At 33.1% G+C, this 13,681-nt stretch overlaps 1 long non-coding RNA gene across 1 annotated transcript; it reads right to left on the reverse strand.

Moving 5' to 3' along the window:
- Positions 1 to 6,185: 6,185 nt before the first annotated feature.
- LOC128164138 (uncharacterized) lies at positions 6,186 to 8,095 on the reverse strand. The gene is made up of 3 exons (XR_008240906.1): positions 6,789 to 8,095; positions 6,545 to 6,602; positions 6,186 to 6,330 (listed from the first exon to the last, which is right to left on the reverse strand). It is a non-coding gene; the product is annotated as an uncharacterized LOC128164138 (long non-coding RNA).
- Positions 8,096 to 13,681: the final 5,586 nt, after the last annotated feature.

Here is a 13,681-nt window from a genome sequence, read left to right on the forward strand (position 1 = left end):
TAAAATTTCAGTGATTAAATCACTTCCGTTTTCTAGTTACGTCATTTTAAAAATTTTCAAAAAGTGATTTTGTCCATGACTTTTCTCGTAAACGGTTGTTTATAAAGACTTGAAATTTTCTGTGATTGTAAATCTGCGTATTTACTTATGGCATTTGACCAAAAAAATGAATTTTGTCACCTCCGGTCGAAACCGGAAGTGAAACAAATTTTTCGAAAAAATGAATTTTTTGATCGAATCAAAAATGAAAATGTGTTTTGTAGAGCTTATTAAGCTGAATCTAACACCGAAAGCCGTTTTCAAATCAGATGATGCATTACAGAGATATCGGGGTTAAAAAATTGATTTTTCCAGAAATTTTGATTCCGCGTCCTTGGTTTAAAAAATAGCGTAATGTTCAAAGTAAAATTAACTCGTACCAAAAATAATTGTTAAGTCGTACTTGAACACATTCGGATTTTTTTTGTTAAGTCGTTCTTGAAATCAGAAAGGTTTTTGTTAAGTCGTACTTAAAATCATTCGGATTTTGTTAAGTCGTACCAGGAATAATTCGATTTTTTCCATTTTTTTATTTTAGTTACTCTTGTTATTGGTTTAAGAGCTCTGCTTCTTACAGGAACTTCCAGCTTTACTTCCGACATTAACGGAAGACCCACTCGTTGCTTTGCAACGAGCTTTGCTCTAGTTATTATTATACTTTTTATTTTTTTTTTCTGACTTCTTTTCGGCTTCATAACTCAAAAAGTTTTTAACCGATTTTTATGAAACTTTCAGAGATTATGTGCAATTATTATGCCTCAAAGATGTTAAAGTTTCTATAGTAACGTCACTTCCATTTTTACGTTACGTCATTTTTAAAATTTTCAAAAAGTCATTTTGTCCACGGCTTTTTTCAAAAACGCTCCAAGATAAAAAGTTGAAATTTTTCGTGCTTATATATTGATCGATTGGCCTTTGTAATAAGGCTGGAAATTAAAATACGTCACTTCCGGTCGAAACCAGAAGTAAATCAAATTTTTCGAAAAAATGAATTTTCTGATCAAATCAAAAATGAATATGTGTTTTGTAGACCTTATCAAGCTGAATCTAACACTGAAAGCCGTTTTAAAATCAGATGATGCATTACAGAGATATCGGGGTTTAAAAATTGATTTTTCCGGAAATTTTGATTCCGCGTCCTTGGTTTCAGAAATAGCGTAATGTTCAAAGTAAAATTAACTCGTACCAAAAATAATTGTTAAGTCGTACTGTAACACATTCGGATTTTTTGTGTTAAGTTGTTCTTGAAATCGGAAAGGTTTTTGTTAAGTCGTACTTATAATCATTCGTATTTTGTTAAGTCGTACCAGGAATAATTCGATTTATTTTATCTTTTTATTTTAGTTACTCTTGTTATCGGTTAAAGAGCTCTGCTTCTTACAGGAACTTTCAGCTTTACTTCCGACATTAACGGAAGACCCACTCGTTGCTTTGCAACGAGCTTTGCTCTAGTTATTATTCTTTTTTTCCTTACACATTTTGTGCAGGCGATTTCTCGGAAATGGCTGATTCGATTTCCTTCAAATTTTCACTGATGATGCCTCGCCATCTGAAGTTTGTACCCCCGTGACAATTTTCCAAAATTCACTTCCGGTCGGAAGTTATCGTCAAAAAACGATTTTAAAAAGTCAATTTTGTCTGTCAGGTTTCTCAAAAACGTGTAAAGATATAGGGCTGAAACTTTCAGAGATGATAGATCTATCCTTTTTCTGGCGCACCTCGGTCAAGAGAATGTCTGCCATCACTTCCGGTCGTCACCGGAAGAAATTTTGAAAAATTGAATTTTTCGACTTTTTTATTTTTTGATATTTTTCTTTGAAATTTTTACACCTTATAGTGACCTTTTCACTGATTCAGAATATGTATTTTGTTTTAAAATCGATCAAGGAATTCTCGAGAAATTAAGCGTCAAAGTCCTGAAGCGAGAGTCCGAGTAGCTCAGTCGATATAGTCGTGGACATGGCCCAGGCGACCCGGGTTCAAGCCTCGAGTGCCGCAAAAATTTTTTCTCTTTTTTTCGCTTAAATCTACGATTTTATCTTTGAATTGATAAGTTTAATCTAATCTATTCAAAAATCAGACGGAAGACCCACTCGTTGCTCGCAACAAGATCGAATCTAGTTAGGGTCTTCCGTCTTCAGCGGAAGACCCTTCTATTATTCTATTGTTTCTTTTTCACTTATTCTTATTAGGGTCTTCCGTTTCCAACGGAAGACCCTCTTGTTATTCTATTGTTTCTTTTTATTAGGGTCTTCCGTTTCCAACGGAAGACCCTCTTGTTATTCTATTGTTTCTTTCTATTATTAAGGTCTTCCGTTTCCAACGGAAGACCTTATTGTTTTTCTTCGGTTTTTTTTTCTCATTCTTCTCCTTTTTTTTTCTTACCGATTTTGTGTCAGCGATTACTCGAAAACTGTTTGATCGATTTTAATAAAATTTGCAGATCTTATTGACATTAGTTTCAACTTGATCGGAAATTTTTTTGGTTGATGACGTCATTTCCGTTTTTGAAATATCGACGTTTTCTTGATTTTCAGAGTGTCGGCTTGTCCAAGAGAGTTATCAAAAACTATAAAAGATATTAAGTTCAAAATTTCAGGAATGATAGACAAAAGATTGTAGATATGTAATAAGGCATTAATAAATTTCAGGCACAAAAGGCGCTAAAGCTCGGTAGGGCTCAAAAAATGAGATGAAAAAAGCGTTGTGATTTTGCTTGGTTTTCTTAGATTATCTTTTTTCTCACAAATATTTTGTTAAGACATATAGAAGAACAAAAATTTATATTTACAAGATCTTTTGTTTGACTCCTAGAAAAAGGGGCTGGCCCCTCAAATTAAGGACCTAGAACCCTTCAAAGTTTTCACTTTATAACTCAAAAGCGGTTAAGATTTCGATATGGCTGTCGCGGCAAAAGTTGTTCATTATGATCTTATTAATGTCGTTACAATAATATTTTGTTCGGGTATTGCGTAATATGAGTGTAAAAAGCCAGACTTGTTACCATGTATTTGTGTTTTATTTGGCAAATAAACGGGGTATTTGTGCGTATAACTGACATAAAGGGTACCGGTTTACACACGGAAAGTGTTTAAACATTTTAGTTATTTTCTAGTGAAACACATTATGGATAAAAGAACTGTTTCTATGCAATGCATTTGAGTCGCATTTAAAATCTAGCTGTATACCGAACTGTGTATGTTAACAATTACGTATCCGATCCCTTGCCGCAGCCGAGGAAATAGGTCACGAATGGACTAGCGAGCGGTCTGCCGTTATCTAATACACAAGATTTGCGTCTTGCTGTAATGCACACATGGGTTTTTTTTATGTAGCTGCAAACACAAAACTTCCGATTTTAATGATTTTAATAGTAAATTAAAAAGATTATACCTTTACCTAATACCATAGACAGTGTACTAGCATGCATTCGGAAAGTGTTTAAACAGTTTAATTCTTTTCTAGGGAAATATATTATGTGTATAAGAATTGCTTCTATGCAATGTATTTGAGTCGCATTTAATATCTTGCTAGCTGTATTCCGAACTTCATGTATGTAAACAATTATACGTATCCGATCCTTGCCCGTGGCCGAGAAAATAGGTCGCGGCTGGACAAGCGAGCGGTCTGCCGTTATCCAATACACAAGATATACGCATTGTTGTAATGCACACACGGGTTTATTTATGTAGCTGCAAACACAATGAATTCAGATTTTAACGATATTAAAGAGTAAATAAAAAAAAGACTATATTATTACCTACGAAGTATTGCTGTTTTGCTCTCGTAATTAAAAAAAAAATAGATAGTATGGCTGTCATTGAAAAAAGGCGTTTTTTGTGTTCTTGTCTATGTCATGAAACAGTTTTATTGTTGGAAAATAAAATTCAGTTATCAAACTGCAAACGTTAACAGTTCAAACCCACCACGTTGAGTGTACATTTTCATAACACGGGCCGAGGAGATGCCGCGCTAGTGGACAGCCGATTCACTGTAGGACACATGCTTCTCGTGTTTATACGTTATCACACATTCCAATGCCCATTGATTCGTTGTTATTTTCATTTCCAATTATATTGGTTAACGATGCATCAAACCATTGATTTAAATCATAGTTCGTATAATAAAGGGGAAAAAAAAGCTGCCATCAATGAATATAATACAATTGTGCGTTTTACAGTCGTACGATTTGAAATGTAAATAAATTCACTTGTGTCCGTTTGTGACATTTTGCTGTTGAGAATTAAATGCATTACAATACCAATTTCAACAAAATATAGGCGATATTCACATATCTATGATAATTTGATACTTCATTTGGCTAACAAAATATTAGAATTTTTATGAGTTATGAGAGAGAGAGAGAGAGAGAGGGAGAGAGTTAAGCAGGATGTAGTAAGTAAAAGTTGAAATATATTTAAAAAGCGTTCGAGATAAGGCAGCATAAGAAGTCCAATGTTACATGCTTGCGGTAGGTACGGGCACGATAAAACAAACCATTTTTAAACAAGTTGAGGTTTTATTTACATTCAGGCCGTAAAATAATAAGGGTCACAATATTGGTATAACCTCTTCTCAGTGGTAGTCAGATTCATTAAAAAGCAAACTCAATGCTGATTTTATTCATTTATAAATTAATTTTTTTTGATTCTGAAAGAATATGTGAGTTTTAAAAATGTAATGTACATGTACATTCATTGTAAAAGTTTTGACTGTATTCGGACAGTTGAAGATCGAGTAGCGAACACTAGACTTAGTAGATTAATTGTCTAATACAAATCGAATTGGCTTTAAAATTTGCATATTCAAGCACACTTAAATAGTTTATTCATAAATTATATATAATTATATTAATAAAAACGTCTGTATGCTGTATTATGTATTTGCTGTCTGATTAGGACTGTTCTTCCCCAAAAAGAAGCGCTCGGCGATCGCGTAAAAAACGTTCTGTAAAGTACAACACCTGATTGGAGTACATGCTTATTATATATACACTTTTTTTAAAATGTGTACGTTTAACTAAGCGAAATTGTAGATGTCATGGAGTCAATAGGCAAATCAAATTCGCCAATCAGGCAATATCAGTTATCTAATGCCTATGACTGATAATTTGACAAGGTAAATTAATACATGTAAATATGAGTTTTAAAGCACTCCCTGCTCCCGTGTTAAAAGCTCCCGTTACCTGCATTCTTTTATTAACGATTTTGTGCACACATTTATTCGGAAATGGCTCAAATTTGTTACACGGGCCCGATAAGAAGATGAAAGGATGACCCCTAAAATTTCTTTCCCAAATATTTCAAGAACGGTCTCAAATTTCAAACACTGGTTGAATAACTTATAACTTAGTTTGTACAAATTTTATGTGCATGAATGACAATGTTCCTGTAACTTAACAAAAAATGACACTTTTTGAAATGTAAAAGTTTCTGAATTCATCATTAAAATTAATAATGTTAGACGGCCCATGCAGCAAGTTTTTCTAGTCGAGTCTTTCGTTCATCAGCGCATCGATTGTGAACATTTCAGCGGGGTTTGGGGTTGCAACAAGAGGGTGAAACGACCACGAATTTTGACAGATTTGGCTACAAAGAGTTTAAAAGAGATGGATACAAAACACAGGTGCGATTATATCTTTAAGAGATAAAAAATGATTAATATGTTTGCCATAAATACCAATTTTTATCATAAGAATATTTCCATTTCCCTTCATTGTTTGGTGCCTGATTTGAAATAACGTTTCGAGGTATAATAAGTTGAGAAATTTCTTCAAGCTGCATGTTCCGATTTGTCGGCCATTACAGTATCAAATAATTTTCCTTGCAAACCTAATGAATAATCTTACAAATTTATAGACGTATTTAAACGGAAGTGCTCTCCTTTCAACGTTAGAAATATTCAAAGTAAATAAAAATAAATTTGGGGCATACAAAACCCCCCCAAAATACATCATTGGAATGTTTAAAAAAGGAAACCGTTGGGTTTCATCCTCCGAATGATTGAGTTTATTCATCCTGCATGTTTTGCAATGATTATAAACAACGTAAACATCAAAACTATTAATGAACAAATGTACACTGCTTTATTTTTGTTTAAATAGTCATGCTGTATATTTTATATATTATAATAGATTATATAAAAAAAACAGATGTCAAAGTCGTAATACAATCATACTAGCTTCGACGTAAGGGGCCAGTTTAAACACGCGGCGAAATAACGCAAAACCCTTTTATGTCGATTATTTTGCGAATACACAACAAAACTTGTCTAATCCGGCGGAGGGTGGTTCTGAAAAAAAAAATGGCCGGATTAGGCAACATCCGGTTTAGAGGATATTGTTGCAAATTAATTTTAGTATTTAATGCAGTAGGTCCTGATCGTGTACTCTTGCAAAATGTTCAATTGTTCTGAATTATATTAGATTTCATCGATCTTATTTACGGTACAAATTTTCATTTTAGATATTTTTTTTCAAACAATAAATCCATAACGGAATACATACGATGGAAATCCTTGAATTAAATCGTCGTTATTGATAATCTTTCAAACATCCGATTTACCTGAAAAGTGCATGCTTAACCGTAAATTGTTAAACAAAACATTAACAAGTCAACAGGTGGCTGAAATACCTGATGGCGAGAACTGTTTTGATGCAGGGAAACAATAGATAAATATTAATATAAATGAGAATTTCATATAAAAAAAAAAAATTGAGCATTTTGACAGAATAATATGCAACTCTGTACGTGTAGCCATGCAACGGGGATAACAAACGATATCGGCAGTCTTACTCCCGCAGTATCCTGAATCACGGCCTGAAAAAAATTGGGTGAACTATAATCTAATTATTCAATTGCAATTCATAACAAGACTTTACGGTATTAACTGAAAAAAGTTGCTTCTTTGGATCTATATTAAGAGTTGTTTAAATCAATAACAACGTCAGAAAAATTGGTCAATATCTCGCAGAAGGCCGATCGATCGATAAGTGGACGGACTACGGGAGATAACTCTCACTAATAATATGCAGTAGGCTTTTTCATTGCGCCAGTTAAGAGAATAGATAGGATCCGGATTGCACAAATTTTTTTTAAACAAAAATGATGGGAAAATGTCAACGGGCTGAATAATGTCGCCGGATTGGGCAGCATGCCGTAATAAACAACATCCGGATTCAACGAGTTTCAACATGTACATAATTTTTTCATTGAAATATGGCTTAATTGACAGGGAAAACTACATGTACTGCAACGTATATTATTGCACAAATACTTAGCATAACCATCGTTTAAAAGCGTACAATTATTTTATTGAAAATCGGACCAAGCAGCTTTAACATTAAGATTTACATGTGTAAGACACTTTATTTGTCATGTGCATGATCATGTGCATTAATTATTTTCAATACCTGCTTATTCTCCACAATGATCTCCAATTCCATTCACAACTGTTGTCATTCAAAATCACATGAATTAAACAAAATTTAAAATTTTGTGTCGATCTCAACTGTTATGTATCCAAGAAATCTATTGATTTTAACATGTGTTACGTAATTAGGTAATAACGTTTTTAGGGGTCAAACTTCATTTACAAATTACCATTTTTCCTTCGTAAACATTCACAGGATCGAAAACAGATTTCCTACGGATATTTATAATGGGGAATGTTTACATCTTTCCTCAATTCGGAAGTCTTTCGGAATATCTAGCACAATTTTTTAAAGTTATCATCCGGGCTTTATAATGGCTGATGCAATGCATAATCCCCGTAGACGTTCTTTTTTTTAGCCGTGTATTAAAACCTGACAAGCTAGAGGGGGCGTTTCAAAAGGGAAATCTTGGGATTTTTTCATACTATCGAATGAACATCGTCTGAATCAAGAGATATTTACAAATATCAAATAATTTAAGAGAATGTGTGGCAAAAATATCTTGGGACAGACTTTAGGTATAATACGTTTATATATCCTTACAATATAATGATTTTCTCATGCGTTACCTAACTAGGGATATTAGGGGCCAGAGGTAAAAAAGTTTAATCTTGTCTATTTCAATTGAAAGAAATGCAAATCATTTAATATTTATTCGTTTGATGAGATATCCGCGCTTCTGATTGGTTGAAAAATTTCTTTGATACCTGCATCAATAAAATTTTGCCGGATCTACTTATCTCAACTGCTCTGATCTAAAACTAGGCCTATTTATAGAACGGGAATTTCCAAGATAAACACTGTCAAGAAAATGTAAAGTTGTGTCTGTTTTATTGTCAGCAAACAAAATGCAAACTTGTGAATATAAAAACTTGAAAGTTTAACCTTCAAAAATAAACAAAACACATTATTTGATTCACGAAATAGAAAATTAAGCGTCTTCTCACGATTTCGTCTGCTTGAGATCAATCAACATTTACAGCGAGGCTGGCTGTTCCTTTTCCAGGAATATCATAACGAACATATAGACCTATAAACTTTCACGGTAACACTGCTGTTCAAATTTGGTAACGATCATTTTCAAATTTACACACGTACATGATCGGTCATCAGAATAAGCGTCGTAAACAGGTAAAAAAAAGCTATGAGTAATGCATCAACTCTTCGGCGCATTCCAAGCGGCAGATATACCATTTATAAGTACATCACTGGCTATCTAGTTACCACAACGTTTACGAAAGTCGCTTACACATACTATTCTTTGTCGACATATTAGCTATTTTCATCCACGATCGCCTTTCCTTGGATGGTTATGTCCAGTTGCATATTCCAGCGATCTCACATCAAAACTAGTTTTATTACGAGTGTTTCTGCACAGTGAATAATATCACAAGCTATCGCATGTATTTTCCTTTCGTTTTCAATTCAGCCGGTTCAGATTTTAACTCACTATTTGTGTTTAATCCGTTAAATTCAGCTCAATAGCTCTGCATTAGCTGAAGGCGCATCCATTTTGAATATTGTTGCTGTTGTTTGTTTTGAATTCATACGCGCCGCTTCATTTACAGTATTTACATTTTTGATCAATGACACTTCACATTTTTTTTATTTGAAAATGTTTTATTAAATGATAAGAAATGAAGATAATAATTTTTCTATTGATCGACGTATCAAAGAAAAAATTGACCGGAAAACTTTTTCATCAATGCGCTACGCGCATTGATGAAGTTTTCCGGTCAATTTTTTCTTTGATACGTCGATCAATAGAAAAATTATTATCTTCATTTCTTAAGTATTTAAAAAAGCAACGTAAGAGAACTTATAAAAAGCATTACAGGTAAGCATTAGTACTTCACTCCTATTTCCATATCATTTAATATTTATTCGTTTGATGAGATATCGGCGCTTCTGATTGGTTGAAAAATTTCTTTGATACCTGCATCAATAAAATTTTTGCCGGATCTACTTTTCTCAACTGTTCTGATCTAACACTATTTATAGAACGGGAATTTCCAAGATAAACACTGTCAACAATATGTGAAGTTGTGTCTGTTTTATTGTCAGCAAACAAAATACAACTTTATAAACATAAAAACTTGAAAGTTAAACCTTCAAAACTAAACAAAACACATTATTTGATTCACGAAATAGAAAATTAAGCGTCTTCACACGATTTCGTCTGCTTGAGATCAATCAACATTTGCAGCGAGGCTGGCTGTTCCTTTTCCAGGAATATTATAACGAACATATAGGCCTATACACTTTCACGGTAACACTGCTGTTCAAATTTGGTAACGATAAGTTTTAAATTTACACACGTACATGATCGGTCATCAGAATAAGCGTCGTAAAGAAAAGCTTAGTTAATGAGCAATGCATCAACTCCTTCGGCGCATTCCAAGCGGCAGATATACCATTTAAGTACATCACTGGCTATCTAGTCACCACAACGTTTACAAAAGTCGCTTATACATACTATTCTTTGTCGACATATCAGCTATTTTCGTCCACGATCGCCTCTCCTTGGATGGTTATGTCCAGTTGCATATTCCAGCGATCTCACATCAAAACTAGTTTTATTACGAGTTTTTCTGCACAGTGAATAATATCACAAGCTATCGCATGTATTTTCCTTTCGTTTTCAATTCAGCCGGTTCAGATTTTAACTCACTATTTGTGTTTAATCCATTAAATTCAGCTCAATAGCTCTGCATCAGCTGAAGGCGAGTCCATTTTGAATATTGTTGCTGTTGTTGTTTTGTATTCATACGCGCCGCTTCATTTACATTATTTACATTTTTGATCAATGACACTTCACACTTTTTAATTTGAAAATGTTTTATTAAATGATAAGAAATGAAGATAATAATTTTTCTATTGATCGACGTATCAAAGAAAAAATTGACCGGAAAACTTTTTCATCAATGCGCTACGCGCATTGATGAAGTTTTCCGGTCAATTTTTTCTTTGATACGTCGATCAATAGAAAAATTATTATCTTCATTTCTTAAATCATGTTTTGTTTTCGAAAATTAAAGTCGATGACGTGATTTACCTTTTAAAAATCGGACGGAAGACCTCCTCGTTGCTCGCAACGAGATCGTGTCTAGTTAGGGTCTTCCGTTTTCAACGGAAGACCCTCTTGTTATTCTTCGGTTTCTTTTTAGGGTCTTCCGTTTTCAACGGAAGACCCTCTTGTTATTCTATTGATTCTTTCTATTATTATTATTATTCTTTTTATTTTTTTTTCTGACTCCTTTTCGGCTTTATAACTCAAAAAGTTTACAACCGATTTTGATAAAATTTTCAGAGGTTGTGTGCAACTATAATACCTCAAAGTTTATGAAGTTTCTTTATAAACGTCACTTCCGTTTTTACGTTACGTCATTTTTAAAATTTTCAAAAAGTCATTTTGTCCGCGGCGTTTCTCAAAAACGCTTTAGGATAGAGGCTTGAAATTTTCAATGGTTATGATTTAATCGATTTACCTCTGTAATAAGGCTGGAAATGAAAATCTGTCACTTCCGGTCGAAACCGGAAATAAAACAAATTTTTCGAAAAAATGAATTTTCTGATCAAATCAAAAATGAATATGTGTTTTAAAGAGCTTATTAAGCTTAATCTAACACTGAAAACCGTTTTAAAATCGGACGATGCATTACAGAGATATACGAGTTCAAAAAATGATTTTTCCGGAAAATTTGATTCCGCGTTTTTGGTTCAGAAATTAGTATCAAGTTCTTGGTTAAATTAACTTGTACCTAAAAATTAATTGTTAAGTCGTACTGTAACACATTCGGATTTTTTTTGTTAAGTCGTTCTTGAAATCGGAAAGGTTTTTGTTAAGTCGTACGTAAAATTATTCGGTTTTTGTTAAGTCGTACCAGGAATAATTCGATTTTTTCATCTTTTTATTTAAGGTACTCTTGTTATTGGTTTAAGAGCTCTGCTTCTTACAGGAACTTCCAGCTTTACTTCTGACATTAACGGAAGACCCACTCGTTGCTTTGCAACGAGCTTTGCTCTAGTTATTATTATACTTTTTATTTTTTTTTCTGACTCCTTCTCGGCTTTATAACTCAAAAAGTTTACAACCGATTTTGACGAAACTTTCAGAGATTATGTGCATTTATTATACCTCAAAGTTTGTGAAGTTTCTTTGAAAACGTCACTTCCGTTTTTACGTTACGTCATTTTTAAAATTTTCAAAAAGTCATTTTGTCCGCAGCGTTTCTCAAAAACGCTTTAAGATAGAGGCTTGAATTTTTCAATGCTTATAATTTAATCTATTTACCTCTGTAATAAGGCTCGAAATGAAAATCTGTCACTTCCGGTCGAAACCGGAAGTGAAACAAATTTTTCGAAAAAATGAATTTTCTGATCAAATCAAAAATGAATATGTGGTTAATAGAGCTTATCAAGCTGAATCTAACACTGAAATCCGTTTTAAAATCGGACGATGCATTAAAGAGATTTCGTGGTTTAAAAATTGATTTTTCCGGAATTTTGTTTCCGTGTCCTTAGTTTAAAAAATAGCGTAATATTTAAAGTAAAATTAACTCGTACCAAAAATAATTGTTAAGTCGTACTGTAACACATTCGGATTTTTTTTGTTAAGTTGTTCTTTAAATCGAAAAGGTGTTTGTTAAGTCGTACTCAAAATCATTCGTATTTTGTTAAGTCGTACCAGGAATAATTCGATTTTTTCATCTTTTTATTTTAGTTACTCTTGTTATTGGTTTAATAGCTCTGCTTCTTACAGGTACTTCCAGCTTTACTTCCGACATTAACGGAAGACCCACTCGTTGCTTTGCAACGAGCTTTGCTCTAGTTATTATTATTCTTTTTATTTTTTTTTTCTGACTCCTTTTCGGCTTTATTACTCAAAAAGTTTACAACCGATTTTAATGAAACTTTCAGAGATTATGTGCAATTATATCATCTCAAAGTGTCCGAAGTTTCTTTGGAAACGTCAGTTCCGTTTTAACGTTACGTCATTTTTAAAATTTTCAAAAAGTCATTTTGTCCGCGGCGTTTTTCAAAAACGCTTTAAGATAGAGGCTTGAAATTTCCAATGCTTATGATTTGGTCGATTTACATCTGTAATAAGGCTCGAAATGAAAATCTGTCACTTCCGGTTGAAACCGGAAGTGAAACAAATTTTTCGAAAAAATGAATTTTCTGATCAAATCAAAAATGAATATGTGTTTTGTAGAGCTTATCAAGCTGAATCCAACACTGAAAGCCGTTTTAAAATCAGACGATGTATTACAGAGATATCGGGGTTTAAAAAATGATTTTTCCGGAAATTTTGATTCCGCGTCCTTGGTTTAAAAAATAGCGTAATGTTCAAGGTAAAATTAACTCGTACCAAAAATAATTGTTAAATCGTACTTGAACACATTCGGATTCTTTTTTGTTAAGTCGTTCTTGAAATCGGAAATGTTTTTGTTAAGTCGTACTTAAAACCATTCGTATTTTGTTAAGTCGTACCAGGAATAATTCGATTTTTTCATCTTTTTATTAGGGTCTTCCGTTTTCAACGGAAGACCCTCTTGTTATTCTTTGGTTTCTTTTTATTATTATACTTTTTCTTTTTTTTTCTGACTCCTTCTCGGCTTTATAACTCCAAAAGTTTCCAACCGATTTTCATGAAACTTTCAGAGATAATGTGAAACTATTATAGCTCATAGATGTTAAAGTTTACTTGACAACGTCACTTCCGTTTTGACGTAACGTCATTTTTAAAATGTTCAAAAAGTCATTTTGTCTGCGGCGTTTCTCAAAAACGCTTTAAGATAGAGGCTTGAAATTTTCAATGGTAATGATTTGGTCGATTTACCTCTGTAATAAGGCTCGAAATGAAGATCTGTCACTTCCGGTCGAAAAAGTGAAGTTTCTGATCAAATCAAAAATGAATATGTGTTTTGTAGAGCTTATCAAGCTGAATCCAACACTGAAAGCCGTTTTAAAATCAGACGATGTATTACAGAGATATCGGGGTTTAAAAAATGATTTTTCCGGAAATTTTGATTCCGCGTCCTTGGTTTAAAAAATAGCGTAATGTTCAAGGTAAAATTAACTCGTACCAAAAATAATTGTTAAGTCGTACTTGAACACATTCGGATTCTTTTTTGTTAAGTCGTTCTTGAAATCGGAAATGTTTTTGTTAAGTCGTACTTAAAACCATTCGTATTTTGTTAAGTCGTA

The sequence above is a fragment of the Crassostrea angulata genome, chromosome 9, assembly GCF_025612915.1.
Source record: "Crassostrea angulata isolate pt1a10 chromosome 9, ASM2561291v2, whole genome shotgun sequence".
In the NCBI taxonomy this organism is placed as follows: Eukaryota; Metazoa; Mollusca; class Bivalvia; order Ostreida; family Ostreidae; genus Magallana; species Magallana angulata.